Below are 23,876 nucleotides of genomic sequence, written 5' to 3' on the forward strand. Positions count from 1 at the left end.
TTTCCTAAAAGTTGGGGTGCATTGTGTTCTGTTATCTATGGAAGCTGTGTCACCCCCCCCCCCCCCACACTCACACACACAATACACTCGTTTTCAGCATCCCTCTTTATGTTAGAGCAAATGACAGTAAACTGTGGGACTGTAGAGGAACCAGAGAGCCCAGCATTGCCTGCTTCTCCATACTGTATGCTGTAACTAAGATAGATTTACAGATCTATATCTAGAGCACCAGACTTGTATGTCTGCAGAATGATGGTCTATGGGTGTTACTACATTATTGCTAATTGCTCCTAAAATCCTCCTAATAGAGACTACTATATTTAGAATCTCAGAATTCTGACTTTGAAACTCAGAATTCTGTCTTTTTAATCTCAGAATTCTGACATTTAATCTCAGAATTCTGACTTTGAAACACAGAATTCTGACATTTAATCTCAGAATTCTGACATTTAATCTCAGAATTCTGACTTTAAAACACAGAATTCTGACATTTAATCTCAGAATTCTGACTTTGAAACACAGAATTTAGTATTTTTTTTTTTATGATGGCCCCAGGGCTCTTCCATATTATGTCACACCGAATTTGCGCAGAGATTTTTCAAACGCAATTCTTTTTGAAAAAATACACTTCAATGAATTAAAACAAAACTAAACAGCAAAGTTAGCCCAATTTGTTTGTGTAATGTGAAAGAAGATGTTACACAGCGAGAATCATGATTTTTATTCTAAACAAAAAAAAAATTGTGATTCTCATTTTAGCCAGAATTGTGCAGTTCTAGCAGAAAGTAAATATATATATATATATATATATATATATATATATGTGTATATATATACCGTATTTTCCGGCGTATAAGAGGACTTTCTAACCCCTTAAAATCTTCTTAAAAGTCGGGGGTCGTCTTATACGCCGGTAACCTAACCTTACCTTATCCCAGAATCGCAGCCGTACGATTTTTCAAAAGCCGCGCCTCCTACGTCTTCTGTTCCGTGATAGGCGGAAACACTATCCGCCTATCACAGAGGGCCTCTCGTCCTCGGACGAGAGGGCCTCCGTGATAGGCGAACACTGAACACAGTGCCTCCTGGGAAGCTGAGTGTTTCCGCCTATCACGGAACAGAAGACGTAGAAGGCACGGCTTTTGAAAAATCGTACGGCTGCGATTCTGGGATAAGGTAAGGTTAGGTTACCGGCGTATAAGACGACCCCCGACTTTTAAGAAGATTTTAAGGGGTTAGAAAGTCGTCTGCATGTCTTGGGATAAGGTAAGGGCACAGTCTGGCATGTACTGGGGCACAGTCTGGCATGTAATGGGGCACGGTCTGGTCATGTAATGGGGCACAGTCTGGCATGTAATGGGGCACAGTCTGGCATGTAATGGGGCACAGTCTGGCATGTACTGGGGCACAGTCTGGCATGTAATGGGGCACAGTCTGGCATGTACTGGGGCACAGTCTGGCATGAAGTGACACAGTCTGGCATGTAATGGTGGCACAGTGAGGCGAGGCATGACTAGTAGGAAAGGGGTAGTCTTATACGGCGAGTATATCCCAAAACCAACATTTTGGCTGGAAAATTAGGGGGTCGTCTTATACGCCGGCAAATACGGTATATATATTTTTTTCCCCCACAATTGTTGCTTTTTTTGTTTATTGCACAAAAAAAAAGAAAATAAAAAAGAAACGATCAAATATCACCAAAAGAAAGTTCTATTTGTGGGAAAAAAAGGGCCATACATTTTATTTGTGTACTGCGTTGCATGACCGCGCAATTGTCAGTTAAAGTAACGCAGTGCTATATAGCAAATAATAGTCTAGGAAGGGGGGTAAATCTCCCGGAGGTCAAGTGGTTAAAGCGATTGAGATTCTGCAGCATTGTGTGTCCGTGGTAAAATCGCTAGCGACAATCATTCTTAATGCATCGCTATGGAATGTTACTCAAATTACTGAAGAGCGACTTGTAAAGATCAGAACCCAATGCTGTAGCACTATCGCCTGCGACTCAAGCTTTTTTGTAGCTGCAAATCATTGGCATTAGCAATTTGTACTCTACTGTACAAAAGCTCAGCAGTTCCTGGTCATGCTGGTATTTATAGTCCCCCTGCAGTAGGTCCATGGTGCCCAGCCTGTTGATGGTCAGCCTCTCACCTGTACAGTGTCCTCTTCAGCCATGTCCTCTCTCCTGACCCTCCCCTCCCCCCCAGCACATTATTACTGAGTTCCTGATTCCAACACTTGACTGACTTCCCAGGTTAGGAAGACCAGCCTATCAAATCCAAACTGGAGAACTTTCCAGCCAACAGCTGTGCCTGTGCGATGGGAGGGGGCACGCCATGTAGATGACGGGACACGTGACTGGACGCTTGGCTTTACTAAGGAATGAGTGCAGCAGAGTTAGCTGCAAGGGTTAGAGGGCACATGTTCCCAGCCTGGGATGCTTCACCTTGTGGGATCAATGTGGTAAAAGCATAGCTCCCGACTGTCCCTGATTTGTCCCTCTGTCCCTCATCCCTCCTCATTTGTCCCTCATTTTGGTCTGATCTATATAGTTGTATATAAAATGCACTTTGTTAGCTCGATTCAGAGACGTTTACGCCGGCGTATCAGTAGATACGCCGGCGTATCAGTAGATACGCCGTCGTAACTCTGAATCTACGCCGTCGTAAATTTAAGCGTGTTCTGGAAACCAGATACGCTTAAATTAGGCTAAGATACGAGCGGCGTAAGTCTCCTACGCCGTCGTATCTTAGGGTGCATATTTACGCTGGCCGCTAGGTGGCGCTTCCGTTGATTTCGGCGTAGAATATGCAAAAGAGCTAGATACGCCGATTCAGAAACGTACGTGCGCCCGGCGCATTTTTTTAGATAGTTTACGTAAGGCTTTTTCCGGCGTAAAGTTAGTCGAACAAAAAGCTGGCCTAGCCAATGTTAAGTATGGACGTCGTTCCCGCGTCAAATTTTGAAATTTTTACGTTGTTTGCGTAAGTCGTCCGTGAATGGGGCTGGACGTAATTTACGTTCACGTCGAAATCAATACGTCCTTGCGGCGTACTTTGGAGCAATGTACTGGGATATGTCCACGAACGGCGCATGCGCTGTTCGTTAAAAACGTCAATCACGTCGGGTCACTAGTCATTAACATAAAACATGCCCCCCTGTTCATCATTTGAATTAGGCGCGCCAGCAGATACAAATACTGCAGCTGCTGACTTTTAATATCGGCACACTTACCTGTCCTGGAGTCCAGCGCCGTCCGCAGCAGAGGACGAGTGATCGTTCGTCACTCTGCTGCCCCCCCCCCCACCATTCTCGGTGAGGGAACCAGGAAGTGAAGCACTCCGGCTTCACTGCCCGGTTCCCTACGGTGCATGCGCGAGTTGCGCTGCGCCTGCTGATTGGCTCCCGCTGTGCCGAGTGTTCCCAGAGCACAACGGGGGGGGGGGGCAACGGGAGGTGACGTCATGCCGGCAGACTGTGGCCGGAAGTGGGTGCAAATACCTGTCTTTAGACAAGTATCTGCACCCCCCTCCCCCCTGAAAGGTGTCAAATGTGACACCGGAGGGGGGGAGGGTTCCGATCAGCGGGACTCCACTTTAGGGTGGAGCTCCGCTTTAAGCTTTAGCAATAAAACCTGGAAGCCGATTGATTTCTCTGCAGAATTGGGACTTATTTTTCCCTCTCTAGCTTTAGTAAATAAACCCCATTGTGTTACCATAAGGCCCCTTTCACACTGGGGTGGGAGGTGTGGTGGCGGTATAGCGCCGCTATTTTTTTTGCGGCGGTACTCGGCCGCTAGCGGTGCGCTATTTACCCCCGCTAGTGACCGAAAAAGGGTTAATACTGCCGGCAATGCGCCTCTGCATTGCGGGCGGTATTACCATGGTGTCCCATTGTTTTCAATGGGAAGGAGTGGTGAAGGAGCGGTATACACGCCGCTCCTCTCACCGCTCCAAAGATGCTGCTTGCAGGAGATTTTTTTTTCTCCCGCCAGCGCATCGCCTCAGTGTGAAAGCCCTCGGGCGTTCACATTGAGAATGTTGGGGAAGAAGTATTTCAGGCGGTATTTCTGCGCTATTTTTAGCGCTAAAACGCCTGAAATACTCCTCAGTGTGAAAGGGGCCTTTACCACAACACGTGAATTATGGTACAGCATTATTCATTTAATACAGCACTTACCTGCATGGAGTTTGCATGTCCTCCCTGTGCCTGTGTGGGTTTCCTCCGGGTATTTCAGTTTCCTCCTACACCCCACAGATATGCTGGTAGGTTAATTGGCTCCTATCTAAATTGGCCCTTGTATGTGTATGTATGGATGTGAGTTAGGGACCTGAGGGCCAGATTCACAGCAGAGATACGACGGAGTATCTCTCAGAGTATCTATGCGACTGATTCATAGAATCAGTTACGCATAGATATCCCTAAGATCCGACAGGTGTAATTGTTTTACACTGTCGGATCTTAGGATGCAATACCGCGGCCGCCGCTGGGGGGAGTTTGCGTCGTAAACCAGCGTCGGGTATGCAAATTAGTAGTTACGGCGATCCACAACGGTTTTTCGCGTTCGCTACGTCTCTGCTAGTCTAGTTTCCCGTCGCAAAGTTAGTCGTCGTTTTAGGTGCCCTAACTTTACACAGCACACGTATGTGCTGTATAAAGTATGGCCGTCGTTCCCGGGTCAAAATTAAAAAATTTTTCCTTCTTGCGTAAGACGTCCGGGAATACGGAAGTACGCTACGCACGTCGCCGTTCGAAAAAATGACGTCACTTTGCGCGAAGCACGGCGGGAAATTCAAAAGGGAGCATGCGCAGTAGGTCCGGCGCGGGAGCGCGCCTAATTTAAATGGCACATGCCCCTTTGAATTACACGGGCTTACGCCGGAGGCCGCCAGCGTAAGTTTTCAGTGCTTTGAGAATCAGGCACTTGCGATGAAAACTTGCGGCGATGTAACGTATCTACGATACGTTACGCCGCCGCGATTCTATGTGAATCTGGGCCTTAGATTGTAAGCTTCTTAAAGGCAGGGACTGATGTCAATGTACAATATATATGTAAAGCGCTGCGTAAATTGATGGCACCATATAAGTACTTGTAATAAATAAATAAATTGAATACCTCAACGTACTAGAACAGTAGTGGGCAATGCACCCGCACTGCATTGCACATGTCATGCGTTTTGGTGTGTTGTGTTAAGCCCCCATTCACATCTAGGCGTTTTAACGCCTGTAGTGCTACGCCGCTGCCGCCAGAGGGATGAAAACACATGTCCCTCTTTGGAGATGGTTCACATCTCCACGCCGAACGCCGGACGCCGAACACCTGCCGCCTGAAAAAAGGCCCCGGACCTTTTTTTCAGGCGGCGTTCGGCTAGGAGATGGGAACCATCTCCATAGAGGGGGTCAATCTGGGGCACATCTAGGCGGACAATACCGGCGTTTTGTCGCCGCAAATCGCGGTACAAAACGCCGCTATTTGTACCGCGAATTTGTCTGCCTAGGTGTGAATGGAGCCTAAAATAGAAGGGTTGGGTCTGTTTTTCTCAAACATTAAATAGGAGCTTAGGCTCCATTCACACCTCCGCGACAACGGCGTACGGCGTACGGCGTACGCTCCATTCACATCTCCATTCACATCTATGCGACAAAACGCCCGATGCCGGATGCTTGTGCCGCTAGAGGGGGGAATTCCCATTGCTGTCTATGGAGATGGTTCACATCTCATAGACGCCGTACGCCTGTCGCCTGAAAAAAAGTCCCGGACCCTTTTTTTCAGGCGACATTGGCGTTCTGCCATTGACAGCAATGGGAAGAATTAAAAAAAAAAAAAAAAAAAGTTTCACACTCGCGGCAAAATACGCCGCGTACGCCGTACGCCGTTGTCGCGGAGGTGTGAATGGAGCCTAAGTCTGCCTCCCCCCTTACCTGTCATGCATCACTGTGCTCATTTCACATACTCACTCGCCTGGCAGAGTAAAGCCTTGTTCTGCTGTGATCCACTGAGATGCCAGAGTCCAGGGCCCATGCCGCCATCTTCGGTCCTGACATCATTGGGTGCCGGGTGCCTTTTTTTGGGGTTCAGGCACCCCGATCCCCTGATGACACACCACCAGATCCACCCACATTCAGCCGCACAAATGGAGCCTGAAGCATCTTGGGATATGTGACATGCATTTGCCAGGAGGTTTTTAGAGCGCAGAAGATGCAATTCCCACAAGAATGGTGGCTGGGGGACAGGCCAACCTAAAAAAAAAAAAAACGTTTGTCATGACTGCTGAGGCGCAATGCTACCAGGTACCCCTTAATACAAACTTATGTAAATAAACCTTCCCCCCCTTGCCCCTTCATCCAATAAATAAACACTCTTACGACCATTAAGTTGGAAAGGGCAAGGCCACAGCTTTATTAAAGCAAACATAACAACTTTAAACCATTTGTAACCAGTGCCAGTCACAGTGTTACTGTGAGCACAATTCCGGAAGGGGGGAGGGGCCTGTCCTTACCATAAGTGCTGGACAGGCCGCCTACTTCCGGTGTCCATAAAGGGGCATGGCCCACTACGGCCATTTCCTGCTGGCAAGGTCAAGAAAACCGCAGCAAGCTGTGACGTACCATAACAAAAGGGGCGGGAGGGTGGGCAGCTCTTCCCAGCGCGCTTCCAAAGGACCCAGAATTCCTTGGGGCGATCCCTTTTATCGGAGCTCGGGCCCAACCCAACCCCCCAAGTAGCCAATCCCACCATGACCACCGCCTTGTCCAGTACCTGGTCATGCCCCCATCAGTCAGGGCTCTCTTTCCCTAGGGGGCTCAAGAGGCCTTCATGACTGCTGAGGCGCAATGCTACCAGGTACCCCTTAATACAAACTTATGTAAATAAACCTTCCCCCCCTTGCCCCTTCATCCAATAAATAAACACTCTTACGACCATTAAGTTGGAAAGGGCAAGGCCACAGCTTTATTAAAGCAAACATAACAACTTTAAACCATTTGTAACCAGTGCCAGTCACAGTGTTACTGTGAGCACAATTCCGGAAGGGGGGAGGGGCCTGTCCTTACCATAAGTGCTGGACAGGCCGCCTACTTCCGGTGTCCATAAAGGGGCATGGCCCACTACGGCCATTTCCTGCTGGCAAGGTTAAGAAAACCGCCACCGCCCGTCAGTGGCTAACTGACGGGGCGCCCCACCGCAGCCAGCGCTTGTTCCACCCCACTCTGAAGGCCCAGGTTAAATATGTCCAGGCCAATGTCATTCAGGTGGACACCGTCCGATCTCAGCAGATCTCCATTGGCACCTTCCAAGTCCTTGTGTCGGATCACGAATCCCCCGATCAGGCGAACAAACTTGGAGACCTGAGCATTAACTTTCCGCCGAAAGCGTTCCAGTTGTGGGCCAGGTATTTCCCGAGCCCAAAGCAAACGAGGCACGATCTCCGACCATACCAGGACCAAATTTGTAAATGTTGCGAAACACTGGGCGATGTCGCTCTTGATTGCGGAAATCAGATCCACGGAACGGCGTAGCCGACGTCGTTCCCGCCGGCGTGGAGCACTAAGACGATGGGGCCGGAAACATGAGCCCGAAGACGCAAGCATTCCGGAAGGACCTGAAACCAGCGTAACCCGCGGAGCCCGAGCCAACGGATCCTGGCAATGCCATTGTCGAAACCCAAATTGCTGCCACCATGACGGCAAGCCGACCGACGGGCGGCCCAGTGGATAAAGGAGTCCCCCAGTATCCATACTTGTGCCGGGCGGGGATCTGAAATTAAAATAACAAGTGTGGGCGGACGTACAGAGAAAACCGAGACGATTCCCACCTACCTAGACGCTGAAGATCCGTATCGGAAAAACCCATACCAGAAGCCGCGGTGGCTGCGCTGATGCGAAACGAGTGGGTCACAAATTCGCGCGCCGGGAGACCCAATAATTCAAGGCAACGCCGGAAAACCCGTAAAAATTGGAACCTGCTCAGGGACGAGGAATCAGCGTGGACGAAAAAAGTGGGAGACGAGGGGCGTGCAGCCACGAAAGGGGAGGCTAGTGCCACAGGGCAAAATGGGCCACCGCAAGGGTACAGAACAATCCTCTTACCCTTGCCGAGGCTGTCAGTCTTCGAGGTGCGCAACAGCACCGATACGCATTGCTCGGAGGCGGATACGTCCTCAGCTAGGACGCCGCCTGCCGAAGACGTGGATTTTGACACCAGTTCGCCAATGCGAAAGGCCCCAAAGAACGCCCAAGAAAAGGCCACGCGAAAAAGGAGCGTCTCAAACGGCGAGAAGCACACGGATGGAAGCAGGGAAAGGATACCGGAGAGGATCCGAAGGGAAACCGGCCGCCGCGAATCGGGGAGATGGGTAACACGCCTCCAGCCCCGGAGTACCCGACGGACCGAAAAGGATTTTGTGATGTCTTCCCACCCGAGGAGTTGAAACCAGAAGGACAGAGCCGACATGTTAGATGAAACCGTGGAACCCGAAACACCTTTTTGCTGCAAATAAACAAGGTAAGTGAACAAGGCCATGCGTCTGTCGAGGGGGGAAGAAAACGAAAACTCACCGCACGACGCATGGACCCATTCGTCCCACACCCGACAGTATGCGGACCAAGTTTGCGGGGACAACGACGCCCGGAGGAGGTCTAGCAAACCTCGGAAACGAGGTTCCATAAGTAGGCCGGACAGGGGAGGCCCTCCAGGGAAGCCGACGGAGCCAGGGAGCGGAACCGGGCGACCTGCGAACGGGAGAGAGCATCAGCGATATCGTTATCCACCCCGGGGACATGCTTGGCCCTAAAACAGATATTAAACCGCAAACATTTTAAAACCAAAAAACGCAACAGCGACACGACTGGAGGGGAGCTGGCGGACTGTCTGTTAACCACCTGCACCACGCTCATGTTGTCGGTCCAAAAAACAACCTGGTGGTTGCGCAACCGGTCGCCCCATAGCTCCACGGCGACAATGATCGGGAACAGCTCCAGCAGGGTGAGATTGCGCAACAAATCCAAGCGGGCCCATGAGGCCGGCCAGCACTCGGCAGACCACTCCCCTCGGAAGAAGGCACCGAAACCACAGGAGCCAGCCGCGTCAGTGTACAGCTCCAGCTGCGAGTTCGGCACCTCCTCCCGAAGCCAACAAGACTGGCCGTTGTAGGCCTGGAGAAAAGACAGCCATATCCCCAAGTCGTCCCGCATGGGCTTGGTGATACGGACATAGTGGTGGGGGGCAGCCACCCCTTTCATGGCCCAAGCCAGGCGTCTGCAGAAAGCCCTCCCCATGCAGATGACCCTACAGGCAAAAACCAAATGACCCAGCAGAGACTGGAGCTGTTTCAATTGTAGTTTTTTGGCCCCTCTAGCCAAGCGGACCAGGGAGAGGAGCCTGGCCAGCTTGTCACTGGGCAACCGAAAGACCATGGCAACCGTGTCTATTTCTATGCCCAAAAAGGCCAGGACAGTCACGGGACCCTCGGTCTTGTCAGCGGACAGTGGAACGGCAAACCGTCTGCAGGTGTCCTGAAAAACGGAGAGGAGACGCTGGCACCGATCACTGTGCGCTGGGCCTACGAAGAGGTAGTCATCCAAATAATGCAGCGAGGACTGGCAACCAGCCTCCTGAGCAACCACCCATTCGAGAAAGCTACTGAACAATTCAAAGAAATAACAAGAGATGGCACAGCCCATAGGCAGGCACATGTCAAAAAAGTAGCTGTCCCGAAAGTAGCAGCCCAGGAGGTGGAAGCAGTCCGGGTGAACTGGGAGGAGCCGGAAAGCGGCCTCGATGTCCGCCTTTGCCAACAATGCCGACTGGCCGGCAGCCCTGACCAGCTGGAGGGCCCTGTCAAAGGAGGCATATTGGACCCGAGATTCCTCTTTGTCTATGCCGTAGTTGACCGAGGATCCAGCAGGGTAGGACAGGTGGTGGATAAGGCGAAATTTTCCATCCGCCTTCTTTGGGACCACACCGAGAGGGGACACCCTCAGGTTGTGGAAAGGAGGAAAATCAAATGGGCCTGCCATCCGCCCAAGCTCCAGCTCCTTCTGGAGCTTGTCAGCCACGACGGATTCGAACTCCATTGCGGATTTTAAATTGGGTGACATGGTAGGCACATCCGAAGGAGTGAAGGGTATCCAAAAACCGCGGTCCAGGCCGTCCCTCAAAATCAAAGCCTCCCTATGAAGGGGGTACTGGTCTAGCCAGGGAAGGATCTCTGACACGTTCACTGGCGACCTCCGGTTTAGGTAGGTCAGGCTTGCCTCCCGGCCGGGCAAGGGGTTGCTTTCCCTTCCGGAAGCACCTGCTGGCGGGGTGAGCGCCACCACAACCGGAACACTCGTGCTTAAAGCGGCACGCGGTGTACCACTTGCAGTGGCTCTCGTTGAAGAGCCAGCAGATACCCTTCTTGGGGACGGCCGACGCTCCAGGAGGAGCGCCGGCCGGGGACTGAAAGGACGAAGGCCTGTGGGGGCACATGAGCAGCAACCACAGGCTACCGTCCTGGCAATCAAAACGGAATTCCTTACGCGCCGCCATATTCTGGCGAAATTGCGTATCATAATTGAACCAACACTGACCCCCATACACTTTGTAAGCACCCCAAACCAGGTCCAAATAACAAAATAGGGATGCGGCCAACTCCGGGAACCGCTCACAAAGCACTCCCGCGTAAGCGCAAAACCCCTGCAGCCAGTTCCCGAACGTCCGAGCTGCTTAGCTTTCTCACCCTGCACCGCGACGTCCACCCGACGTGACTTGTCGATCGACTCCCTGTCAGGAGGGACGAGCGCGATAAAATCGACAAACTCGCGACGCCAGATTTTACCCTTAACCTCATCCGTCAAGTGCGCGCCAGTAGGAGAAACCGCCCACAAAGCACCGCCCGAGACGGAGCCCAAACCCGCCGCGGAACCCGAGACCCCCATCTGGGACAAGACCGACTTTACGACCGTGGCTATGTGATCATCTGGTGGGCCCGATACAGGAGCGTCATTAGGTCTACCCCAAATCAAATCACAGTCATACTCACTGATACGCGGAGGCAGAGACGATGACGGGCCACCGGCGGCGGGTCCAGGCGGGACGTCCAGAGCAGGATCAACCACGGCAGGAGCTGAACGGCAGGAAAGGTCCAGGGGCGGGGATCCGACCAACGACCCTGAGGAGCCCGGTTGGCCAAGGGCAGCGGCCGAACAGCGACAGTAGCAACCGTGGACCCCAGCACCCGAGGCAGGAGCAGTAGACTGACCGGGACCGGTAGAGGAGTCTCCCGCCCAGCCGGGCGCAGGGAGACGAATTTGGGCTGTGGTGGCAGGCGGCCCGCGGTAACCTCCCGCCCAGCCGGGCGCAGGGAGGTGCGGGTCCCCGTGAGCCAGTGGTGATGAGAGGGAGGCAGAGGCAGTTCGCACATCCCCCGCCCGGCCGGGCGCCGAGAGATGCTGGCGAACAGCTGGCATAGGCAAGGTGTGGGCGGCAGGCGCAGAGAGGTGGTCTCCCGCCCTGCCGGGTGCAGGGGCATGTCGTCGCCCTGCCGGCGGCAGCAGAGGGCGTATAGCCGGCGCGCAGTGGCCGACCCCCGCCCATCCGGGCGCAGGGGGATCGTGACCGTAATGGGAGCCACGTACGGGGTGGGCGGCAGGGCAAGAGATGTGGGCTCCCACCCAGCCGGGTGCAGGGAGATCCGGGGCTGGCAGAGCAGTCAGGGCAGGGGACCGGGACTCGCAAAAATCTCCCGCCCTGTAGGGCGCAGGGGGATCCTGTACGGCCATCAGGGGCAGGGCAGAGGACAGGGGCATGTGCAAATCCCCCGCCCAGTAGGGCGCAGGGGGATCCTGCACATCAACCCTGTTTATTGTGGAGGACATGGGCATGGTAGCCCCCCCGCCCTGCAGGGCGCAGGGAGAGTGTGTCCAGCCGCCTCATTACTGACAGAGGACGGTGGCACGTTTAAATCTCCCGCCCTGCAGGGCGCAGGGAGAGCAGGAGCCACTGGGGGCAGCAGCGCGGCCGCAGCACGAGGCGCGGAACTGCCGCTCGGAGGCTGGGAGCAGCCGCCCAGCGGAGACCCAGGAGGGACTCCCCGACCACGACCGCGACCACTCCGCCGGGGCACAGGAGGGGACGCACGGCCAGCACGGCGCGGAGCGCCGCCAGCCGCCATCCCCCCGCGAGCCGCGGGAGCGGGACCACGACGCGACGCCCGCGAGTGCGGAGGGGGGGCCGACATCACCGCCACATCCACAAGGGGAACAGGTAGGCAGCCGCTGTATGCGGCCGGAGGTGCCCGGGGGCTCCGCGAACGCGCGTGGCGGGGGGATGCCCGTGTCGCAGCCGTGTCAGGGGATGGGGATGCCCGCCGAGCGAGGCCCCGGCGGCTGCAGGCCGCACTACCAGGCCTCCTCTGGGGGGAGAGGACAGGGCCTGTGGGCTCGTAGTTTTCGGTTTGAGGGATGGGGGGGGGGAGGTCGGGGGCACTGGAGGAGCTGGGGCTCCAGCGCGAAGGAGGGCGAACTCTCCTCCTGGCCCTGGGGGCCGAGGGCCCCGCACTAGGGGCCCCGGGCGGTGGTGGGGGGGGTAAAGACACCGCACGGGAAAGGAGAGCAAAAAGCCATGTCAGCCTGGCCGTGGAGGGCAAGGTCGCGGACCCTGGCCAACAGGTGCTCAGTGTCCATGGCTGAGGGACAGGGACAAGGTCAGTTACGTCCGTCAGGGAGCAGCACTTCCCTCAGCAGCTCTTCCCAGCGCGCTTCCAAAGGACCCAGAATTCCTTGGGGCGATCCCTTTTATCGGAGCTCGGGCCCAACCCAACCCCCCAAGTAGCCAATCCCACCATGACCACCGCCTTGTCCAGTACCTGGTCATGCCCCCATCAGTCAGGGCTCTCTTTCCCTAGGGGGCTCAAGAGGCCTTCATTGTGGAAAGGGGAGGAGTGACATGAAGCCTAGCGCATCAGATTGGTGAAGGTCCACTCTAAGGTGCGCTGCCAAACGATTTACAATTAATCAAAATGTATGGTCTGCCTTAAAGCAGCGCACCTTATCACACGGTAATCCGCTGCGCACTGAAATGCAAAATTAGGATATAAAAAAATAAGGAAAACGCATGGAAATTGTTTATGATGCACAGTGCTTTAGGAAACCAAATATAGATACGCCTTTGTAACTCGGAATCTGCGCCGTCGTATATTTAAGTGTATTCTCAAATTGAGATACACTTAAATCTAGCTAAGATACGACCGCCGTCGTCGTCGTATCTTAGCTGTCAATTTACGCCGGCCGCTAGGGGCGTGTACGCTGATTTACGCCTAGAATGCGTAAATCAGCGAGATACGCCTATTCACGAACGAACGCTTGCCCGTCGCAGTAAAGATACGCTGTTTACGTAAGGCATTTTCAGGCCTAAAGACATTCCACCAAAAAGATGGCGCAGCCAATGTTAAGTATGGACGTCGGAACCGCGTAAAATTTTTAAATTTTTACGTTGTTTGCGTAAGTTGTCCGTGAATGGGGCTGGGCGTAATTTACGTTCACGTCGAAACCAATAAGTCTTTGCGGCGTAATTTGGAGCATGCGCACTGGGTTACGTCCACGAACGGCGCATGCGCCGTTCGTTAAAAACGTCATTTACGTGGGGTCATGCTTTTTTTACATAAAACACGCCCGCCTCTTCACAATTTGAATTAGGCGCGCTTACGCCGGCACATTTACGCTACTCCGCCGTAACTTAGGACGCAAGTGCTTTGTGAATACAGCACTTGCCTCTCTAACTTACGGCGGCGTAGCGTATATGAGATGCACTACGCCCGCCTAAAGTTAGGCACACCTACGTGAATCCAGCTATAAATGTGTAAATTCGGAGAGGACAAGACCTAAGGAGAGGTAACTGTTTTACATAATGCTTTTTTGATGGCAATTGACATTTTGTAACATTACTGCCCTCTGGTGTTCAAAATAAGGAATGCAGCTTTAGCTCTGCTTGCTTGGATGATGAACAAGTGCTGATAAAGGGCCAGGATACATACATGTTAAAAGATTTCCTGCAAAACTGCTATCAGAGGCATCCTGGTAAAAATGTTTAAAGGTGTTGTAAAGGTACAATTTTTTTTTTTGCCAAATAGCTTCCTTTACCTTAGTGCCGTCCTCCTTCACTTACCTCATCCTTCCATTTTGCTTTTAAATGTCCTTATTTCTTCTGAGAAATCCTCACTTCCTGTTCTTCTGTCTGTAACTCCACACAGTAATGCAAGGCTTTCTCCCTGGTGTGGAGTGTCGTGCTTGCCCCCTCCTTTGGACTACAGGAGAGTTAGGACGCTCTCTATGTTGCACATAGAGAAAGGAGCTGTGTGTTAGTGGGCGTCCTGACTCTCCTGTAGTCCAAGGGAGGGGCGAGCACGACACTCCACACCAGGGAGAAAGCCTCGCATTACTGTGTGGAGTTACAGACAGAAGAACAGGAAGTGAGGATTTCTCAGAAGAAATAAGGACATTTAAAAGCAAAATGGAAGGATGAGGTAAGTGAAGGGGGACTGCACTAAGGTAAAGGAAGCTATTTAGAGAAAAAAAATTGTGCCTTTACAACCCCTTTTAACATTTCCTAGCGTTATTGGCATGTAAGATAGTTAGGATTATGGGGCCAGATTCACGTAGAAGTGCGGCGGCGTAACGTATCGTAGATACGTTACACCGCCGCAAGTTTGCATCGCAAGTGCCTGATTCACAAAGCACTTGCAATGAAAACCTACGCTGGCGGCCTCTGGCGTAAGCCCGCGTAATTTAAAGGGGCGTGTGCCATTTAAATTAGGCGCGCTCCCGCGCCGGACCTACTGCGCAATCTCCCTTTCGAAATTCCCGCCGTGCTTTGCGCAAAGTGACGTCATTCTTTCGAACGGCGACGTGCATAGCGTACTTCCGTATTCCCGGACGTCTTACGCAAACGACGTGAATTTTCAAATTTCGACGCGGGAACGACGGCCATACTTTATACAGCACATACGTGTGCTGTGTAAAGTTAGGGCACCCAAAACCAGGACTAACTTTGCGATGGGAAACTAGACTAGCGGCGACGTAGCGAACGCGAAAAACCGTCGTGGATCGCCGTAACTCCTAATTTGCATACCCGACGCTGGTTTACGACGCAAACTCCCCCCAGCGGCGGCCGCGGTATTGCATCCTAAGATCCGACAGTGTAAAACAATTACACCAGTCGGATCTTATGGCTATCTATGAATCAGTCGCATAGATACTCTGAGAGATACGACGGAGTTTCTGAGATACGACGGAGTTTCTGAGATACTCCGTCGTATCTCCTTTGTGAATCTGGCCCATGGTGTCTGATGCACGCTGTTTGAAAGCTCCCTTAGGCAGGCTTAGCTGTGAAATGCTTGTGCAGACAAATCAGTAAGACCTATGAAAAAAAATAGACCAGAGCAGGGCCGATCCTAGGCAGGGTGCACAGGGTGCATTGCACCCAGGCGCCTGCAGAGGTGGGGGCGCCGAACATCTAACAGACTCTCTAACAGAAGCCCTCTCTGTGTCCATCAGAGGCCCCCCTCCAGGTCCCAATAAAGTACTCTGCTTCTCTTCCTGTATTTTGTTTATTGTTAAGAGATCACATAAGGATCCCAGATTAATGAAGTCTTTGTGGGGGAGCATCTCTGTGGTTGAGTCATTGCCATAGAAACATTTGTAAAGGGGAGGAGTTGGTAAAATTACGACGCCCATGTGGGGGCACCAGAAATATTTCTGCACCAAGGCGCCTGTGACCCTAGGATCGGCCCTGGACCAGAGGGCAGCTGGCCGGAAAACACAGGACGACACAGTAGGCTGTAAGTGAGGTCTGGACACGCGGTGGTCTGTAGCCAAGGAGATGGTCAGCAGTTGTGATTGGAAGGCAAGCCAAGGTTACAGAAGGTCAGCACAGATAAGCCATGGATGGTCAGGAACTAGCCAAGGTCAAACCAAGAATCGGCTTCAGATAAGACGTGATCAGGAATTAGCCAAGATCGAACCAAGGATCGGCACAGATAAGCTGGATCAGCATTGGAAACGCAGAACTCAGGAGCAGGTTCAGGTTCAATCCCAGGGTAAAAGACCACCCAGCAACTTCTTAAAGGGGTTGTAAAGGAATTTTTTTTTTCATAATAAGCATTCTTTACCTGCAGACATTCCTCTTTTCACTTCCTCATTGTTCGTTTTTGCTCAGAAGTTGCTCTATTTCTTCTCTGTTCTGTTCACTTCCTGCTTGTCTGATTTTACTGACCACCCTGACGGGAGGCTTTACTACGGTGGTCAGTGACACGCTTGCCCCCTCCTGGGAACTACATCTGTGTGGCAGGACGCTCTCTACGTGTTAGAGACTTCAAGGAGGTGTGAATTACTGGGAGTGCCGCAAAGCATACTGGGAAATGTAGTTCTTACATGAACGAGCAATGCAAACCAGGAAGTGAATGAGAGAACAGAAACTAGAATGCCGGAGGTGATATAGATGAAGGAATTTAATAGGTATTTACTCGTTTTTTAACATAATCATTACACTATTCTGTCTGTCTACCTTGCAGACATTAATTTTAGGCAAAACATTTTTTTCCTTTAGTGACCCTTTAACTCAGTTATGTTCTCTAAATAGGCCACCTGGCACCAAGATTGCCAGTTGGTGTAAAATATTTATTGATGCTGTCAATTGAAGCAAAATGAAACCCCATCATTGGTGTCAGTGAGCAAAAATCCACGCACATATTTGCCAGTACACCTTGGATTCTCAAGTGACACCCAAACGCTTTTATTCAAAGAGATCTCATTACAGTGGGGATATTTGGGGTTGCATAGGACCCCTTCATCAGACATGTGATATGATCTCTTTGAATAAAATCGTTTGGACATTGCTAGAGGATCCTTTGAGAGCGTCTCATTGGACGAAACGCGTAGGGATGGGGCATGTGCTGACGTCATCACGCTCGCCGAGTCAGCAGCGGTGCTGGAGATGCGTGTTATGCCTGAACTGCTTATATGTTTATGAGTAGATGTAACAAAACACACACAAGGCATAGATGCCTTTTATTTTCTTTTCCTGGATGCATCTAATTGATGCAAGAGAGGTGTTCTGTGCAGCCCTGTGCCGTACTTGGTCCCCAGTTCTTAAAGTCACCCTGCTACCACAGTCCCTGCTGATGTGCTTTGAGCTTTTCAATGCATCTGATGATAGCTAAGTCCGTAATCTGCCTCTTTCGTAGCCGCGGTCTATCTTCTTCTTCTAGTGAATGGGGCACACTGCTTTCTGGGGAATGTGTGTGTTCCCAGAGTGCAGCCGCCCATTCACAAGTCAGCGCTAGACTCGCGCATGCGCAGTAGGAAACAGGCAGTGAAGCCATAAGGCTTCACTGCCTGTTTCCCTTAGTGTGAATGGCGGTGCGGGACCTGCACAGATAGAGAGATCGGAATCGGGGGGGCCATCAGCGCGGGCGAGTAGGACAGGTGAGTGTCCTTATTAAAAGTCAGCAGCTACACTGAGAGAAAGTGATGCCGCGTACACACGATCATTTTTTCGGCATGAAAAAAAAATGAAGTTTTTAAAAACGTCATTAAAAATGATCGTGTGTGGACATCGTTTTTTGGCTTCTGAAAAACGACAATTTTTTTTTCCGAACATGCTGCATTTCTTAACGTCGTTTTAAAAAATGCAGTTTTTCGGGTTGTAAAAAATGATCGTGTGTGGGCAAAAACTACGTTTTAAACCAGCGCATGCCCAGAAGCAAGTTATGAGACGGGAGCGCTCGTTCAGGTAAAACTACCGTTTATAATGGAGTAAGCACATTCATCACGCTGTAACAGACAAAAAAGCGCGAATCGTCTTTTACCAACGCGGAATCAGCTAAAAGCAGCCCAAAGGCGAATGGAACTTCCCCTTTAGAGTGCCGTCGTATGTGTTGTACGTCACTGCGCTTTGTTCATCATTTTTCTAAAACTATGGTGTGTGGGCAACGTCGTTTTTAATGATGAAGTTGGAAAAACTTCGTTTTTTGGACATGCTGAAAAACAACGTGTCACTAATCCCATCTCCACCACCTCTGCCTGAGTCTATTGCCCTATCCGAAAATATACTGTGACCCCCCCAACATCCCTTATCTGCATAGGCAGTTTTTATGTAAAAGTAAACTATCCTTCTAAAAACTTCCATAAACTGAAATAAAAAATGAAAAGGACAGTTAAATGGCGGCCGTCTCGCTCGGCTCTGACGTTATAAAAGTACTTCTGGTATTTGGAGACCACGTTGGAGCCAAGCAGTTATTTGGCCGGCGTGAAATTCATTTTCGAATCGTTTGAGACGATTGTGGCGGCTTCCCGGTGCCAAGAAAAGAAATGTGATTTCGCAGTGCTGGCGCGGACTTTCTTTCCACTGTTTTGTTATTTTTATTTTTTTATGTTATTTAAATTAGGTTTACGCCAAATTTTCAGGCCCGTAGCACGGGACGTGGGGTGTTGTGACAACAAATGTCAGTTTTCTTTCACTGAGCGTCGACTGCTAGATGCTAAAAGCAAGAACGCCGAGTTGTAAAGACTCCGTTACTACGGCAACCGCAATGGACGCAGCAAACTTGCAAATTCTCCGATCTACCACCAGCATTGTTGTGGAATCACGCTGCCAGAATCAGATTTGCTCTGGGCCGCTGGTTCCTTTTTGCTGTAGACATATGGGGGGGGGGGAGGCAACAGATGTTGTTTCAATTCAGCGGGAAGATATTCCGAGCTCGCCATGGCGTGCTGCGTTCTCCTTCATTCTGCCAATCTCTGAAAACCTAAACAGGTATGTACAGCCAACTGTTGTGAAAGTAGAACACTTTCTCACCCCCAGCAGAGACTTTAATCCACGGCCTTTGTTTTATTTGTCCATCCAATCCCCTGCAGATTAAATGTCCTCTCTGATTTCTGTCATTTATTTCTAGTTATTTATTGTTTACAGATACTGATATGTTTAACCTATTCGCTGCCAGAGATGTTTTTGCACATGTTTAACCACTTCCAGACCTTAGGTGTTTTTCAGATTTGGTGTTTGCAAGACTAAAACAGTTTTTTCTGCTAGGAAATTACTTAAAACCCCCAAACATTATATATATTTTTTTCTAACACCCTAGAGAATAAAATAGTGGTCATTGCAATACTTTTTGTCACACCGTATTTGCGCAGCGGTCTTACAAGCGCACTTTTTTTGGAAAAAAATCACTTTTTTGAATAAAAAAATAAGACAACAATAAATTTGGCCCAATTTTTTTATATATTGTGAAAGATAATGTTACGCCGAGTAAAATGATACCCAACATGTCACGCTTAAAAATTGCGCCCGCTTGTGGCATGGCGTCAAACTTTTACCCTTAAAAATCTCGATAGGCGATGTTTAAAAAATTCTAGAGATTGCATTTTTTGAGCTACAGAGTAGGTCTAGGGCTAGAATTATTGCTCTCGCTCTAACGATCGCGGCGATACCTCACTTGTGTGATTTGAACACCGTTTTCATATGCGGGCGCTACTCGCGTATGCGTTCGCTTCTGCGCGCGAGCTCGTCGGGACGGGGCGCTTTAAATTTTTTTTGGGGGTTTTCTTATTTATTTTTATTTATTTTATTACTTTTTACACTGAAAAAAAAAAAAAGACCTCACATCTCATATTTAGACTAAAATGCAAAAAAAAAAAAAAAAAAAATTTAAACTGTAATTTTTTCAAATGACAAAAAAAAAAATTGTCTCTTTAAGAGGCTGGGCGGGACTGACGTTTTGACGTCACTTCCGCCCAGCCGAGCTATGGGGACGGGTGAAGGAGATTTTTCCTTCAGTCTCGTCCCCGCTCAGCTGCCGAGCGGTCCCGATCGCCTCCGCCGCTACCGACGGCTCCGGTAAGCGGCGGAGGGCGCGGGAGAGCGGCAGGAGGGGGGGGGCCTCTCCCGCCACCGATAACGGCGATCTCGCTGCGAATCCGCCGCGGAGACTGCCGTTATCGTGTACCATACCGCGCACACTAAAGATCGATACCTTGGTTGTGGCAGCAGCTGCTGCCGTTACCGAGATATCAATCTTTAAAAATAGGACGTACATCGTCGTGCGCAGGTCTGGAAGTGGTTAAGGCTGCATTCACACCTGAACGCGGCGTATTTTACCGCGATTTGCCGCGACAAATTGCGGCGTCTTGTGCCGCGATTTCCGGCGACAAAACGCGGCGTTTTTTACCGCGGTTTTCGCTGGAGGGTTGATTACACATTGTCGGCTATGGCCGAATGCCGAAGACGCCTGAAAAAAAGGGTCAGGGACTTGTTTTGAGCTTCAGGCGTATGGCGTTTCGGCGTTCGGCGTGGAGATGTGAACCATCTCCATAGCCGACAATGTTAAATCACCCCTCCAGCGTATTGCAGGCTGCAATAGCGTCGCGCTACAGGCGACAAAACGCCTAGGTGTGAATGGAGCCTAAAAAGGAAGTAAACCCTCCTCTAGAAAAAAAAGAAAAAAACCCCTGCAAGACAAAGGCATAATGAGCCAGTATGCATAGCATACTAGCTCATTATGTAGTACTTACCTGAGATCGAAGCCCCCGCAATGGCCCTCGTTTCTCTCCTCCACCGCCGCCATCTCACTTACTTGTATCGCGGCTCCGGCGCTGTGACTGGCCGGAGCCGCAATGACGTCACTCTCACACATACGCATGGGTGATGGCATGACCGCCAGCGCCTTCACTAGCGGCACGCTCAGTGCGCCTGCGCCGTTGCGCACCGTAGACACTGGTGCCTGTTTTTGGGAAAATATCTTCTTAAAAAGTGGATGTAAACCCAACATTTTTTTTTTGATGTCACAATGTAGAGTATAAGATTTCCTATCATCTGTGCCCAGTCTTGCCACACAGAGTAAATCCAGCGCTGAGCAATCCTCTTTTATTGTTCAGTGAAAATTAACAGACAGATAAAACCCTGGGCCATATTCTCAGAAGAGTTACGATGGAGTATCTCAGGAAACTCCGTCGTATCTCTCTTTTTTGGCCAGTGTATATATGCGAGTGATTCCTAGAATGATTTTCGCATAGATACGCTGTAGATCCGACAGGTGTAAGTCACTTACACTGTCGGATCTTAAATGTAATTCACCGCCGGCCGCTAGGTGGCGTTTACGTTCAGGTCTCATTTGTTTATGCAAATGAGCCTGATACGCCGATTCCCGAACGAAATCGTGTCGCGTAACCGTCGCTCACGTCGTTTGCGTAAGCGTAAGGTTACCCCTGCTATATGAGGGGTAACCTTACGCCAGTCCCACTTATGCCATGTTAAGTATGGCGTCGGGTCCGCGTCGTCTTTTCCCGTCGGGTACGTCGTTTTACTAAGTCGTTCTTGAATACGACTTTACGTCAATGACGCACACGTCGGCGTCATTGGCGTTTTCCGCCGAGAACTGGAGCATGCGCACTGGGCTATTTTAAGCCCGGCGCATGCGCAGTTCGATCGGAACGGGGGTGCGCTTAATTTAAATATAAGCCTCCCCCTTTGAAATACGCGGGGATACGCCGGGCCTTTTACACTACGCCTTCGCAAACTACGGAGCAAGTGCTTGAGGAATACGGCACTTGCTCCAGTAAGTTGGGGCGGCGTAGTGTAAATGGCTTACGCGAGGCTGCCGCAGATTATTGGAGAATCTGGCCCCCTGTCTAAATACAAAGGGCCAGATTCAGGTAGAAGTGCGGCGGCGTAACGTATCGTAGATGCGTTACACCGCCACAAGTTTTCATTGCAAGTGCCTGATTCACAAAGCACTTGCGATGAAAACTACGCCGGTGGCCTCCGGCGTAAGCCCGCGTAATTTAAATGGGCGTGTGCCATTTAAATTAGGCGCGCTCCCACGCCGGACCTACTGCGCATGCTCCGTTTTGTAACTCCCGCCGTGCTTTGCGCGAAGTGACGTAATTTTTTCGAACGGCGACGCGCGTAGCGTAATTCCGTATACCCGGACGGCTTGCGCAAACGACGTGAATTTTTAAATTTCGACGCGGGAACGACGGCCATACTTTATACAGCAATACGTTTGCTGTGTAAAGTTAAGGCACCGAAAACGACGACTAACTTTGCGACGGGAAACTAGACTAGCGGCGACATAGCAAACGCGAAAATCCGTCGTGGATCGCCGTAACTCCTAATTTGCATACCTGACGCTGGTTTACGACGCAAACTCCCCCCAGCGGCGGCCGCGGTACTGCATCCTAAGATCCGACAGTGTAAAACAATTACACCTGTCGGATCTTATGGATATCTATGCGTAATTGATTCTATGAATCAGCCGCATAGATAGAACAACAGATACGACGGAGTATCTCCGCTGTGAATCTGGCACAAAGTCCTTTCCTCTCTCCTTGCTTTGAGTGACAGGTTATTTACATATCTAGCTTGGACATGTTTATCATATGTTATGTTATGTTTATCATAATATGAGGTGACCCACAGTATAAAAAGTGAGAAATCCACCCCTCCCCCACATAACACATGCTGGTAATATACAATGAACTGTGGATCACCTCATATTATGATAAACATAACATAACATATGATAAACATGTCCAAGCTAGATATGTAAATAACCTGTCACTCAAAGCAAGGAGAGAGGAAAGGACTTTTTATTTAGACAGGTTTTTATCAGGAAGTCTGTTAATTTTCACTGAACAATAAAAGAGGATTGCTCAGAGCTGGATTAACTCTGTGTGGCAAGACTGGAAATCTTATACTCTACATTGTGACATCCACTTTTTAAGGAGATATTTCTTGCACCTACAGGTAAGCCTTAATCTAGATTTACCTGTAGGTCTAAGTGGTCTGTAAGGCTTAGACTCGGACCATTATGCAGGTAAAGGACCTGGCCCCTTTTTGCGATTCGGCACTGCGTCGCTTTAACTGACAAATGTGCGGTCGTGCGACGTGGCTCCCAAACAGAATTGGCGTCCTTTTTTTCGCACAAATAGAGCTTTCTTTTGGTGGTATTTGATCACCTCTGCGGTTTTTATTTTGTGCGCTATAAACAAAAATAGAGCGACAATTTTGAAAAATAATGCAATATTTTTTACTTTTTGCTGTAATAAATATCCCCAAAAAATATATAAAAAACATTTTTTTCCTCAGTTTAGGCCGATACGTATTCTTCTACAAATTTTTGGTAAAAAAAAATCGCAATAAGCGTTTATTGATTGGTTTGTGCAAAAGTTATAGTGTTTACAAAATAAGGGATAGATTTATGGCATTTTTATTAATCATTTTTTTTTACCAGTAATGGCGGCGATCATCGATTTTTTACGTGACTGCGACATTATGGCGGACACATCGGACACTTTTGACACTATTTTGAGACCATTGTCATTTTCACAGCGAAAAGTGCTATAAAAATGCACTGTTTACTGTGAAAATGACAATGGAAGTGAAGGGGTTAACCACTAGGGGGCGCTAAAGGGGTTAAGTGTGACCTCCTGTGTGTTTCTTACTGTAGGGGGGCGTGGCTGGACGTGTGACGTTACTGATCGTTGTTCCCTAGGACAGGGAACAGACGATTAGTGACAAGCCACAGAGAAGAACGGGGAAGGCTTGTTTACATACACCTCTCCCTGTTCTTCAGCTCCTGTGACCCGATCACGGGACACTGGCGGGGATAGGGTCCGCGGGTCCCTCGGGCGCGGTCATGGAGCTTCGGATCGGGTCTCGACCCACGGCTGGGCACTTAAAGGGCAACGTACCTGTACGTGCTTGTGCCCAGCTGTGCCATTCTACCGACGTGTATCGGCGTTAGGTGGTTCTCAAGTGGTTAACTACTTGCCTACCAGGCCAATTCTGACAAGAAAAAAACATAATTTATTTGCTAGAAAATTACACAGAACCCCCAAAC

General features: G+C 50.2%; 1 protein-coding gene across 1 annotated transcript in view; it reads right to left on the reverse strand.

Annotated features, from left to right (window-relative positions):
• LOC120941493 overlaps nucleotides 1-2,256 on the reverse strand; it is a 38,131-nt gene extending 35,875 nt beyond the window's left edge. The window contains exon 1 of the mRNA XM_040354907.1: nucleotides 2,149-2,256. The gene's annotated coding sequence lies outside the window, so the exon portion shown is untranslated. The remainder of the gene's footprint in view (nucleotides 1-2,148) is intronic.
• Nucleotides 2,257-23,876: the final 21,620 nt, after the last annotated feature.

Source organism: Rana temporaria, chromosome 5, assembly GCF_905171775.1.
Source record: "Rana temporaria chromosome 5, aRanTem1.1, whole genome shotgun sequence".
NCBI classification, from domain to species: domain Eukaryota; kingdom Metazoa; phylum Chordata; class Amphibia; order Anura; family Ranidae; genus Rana; species Rana temporaria.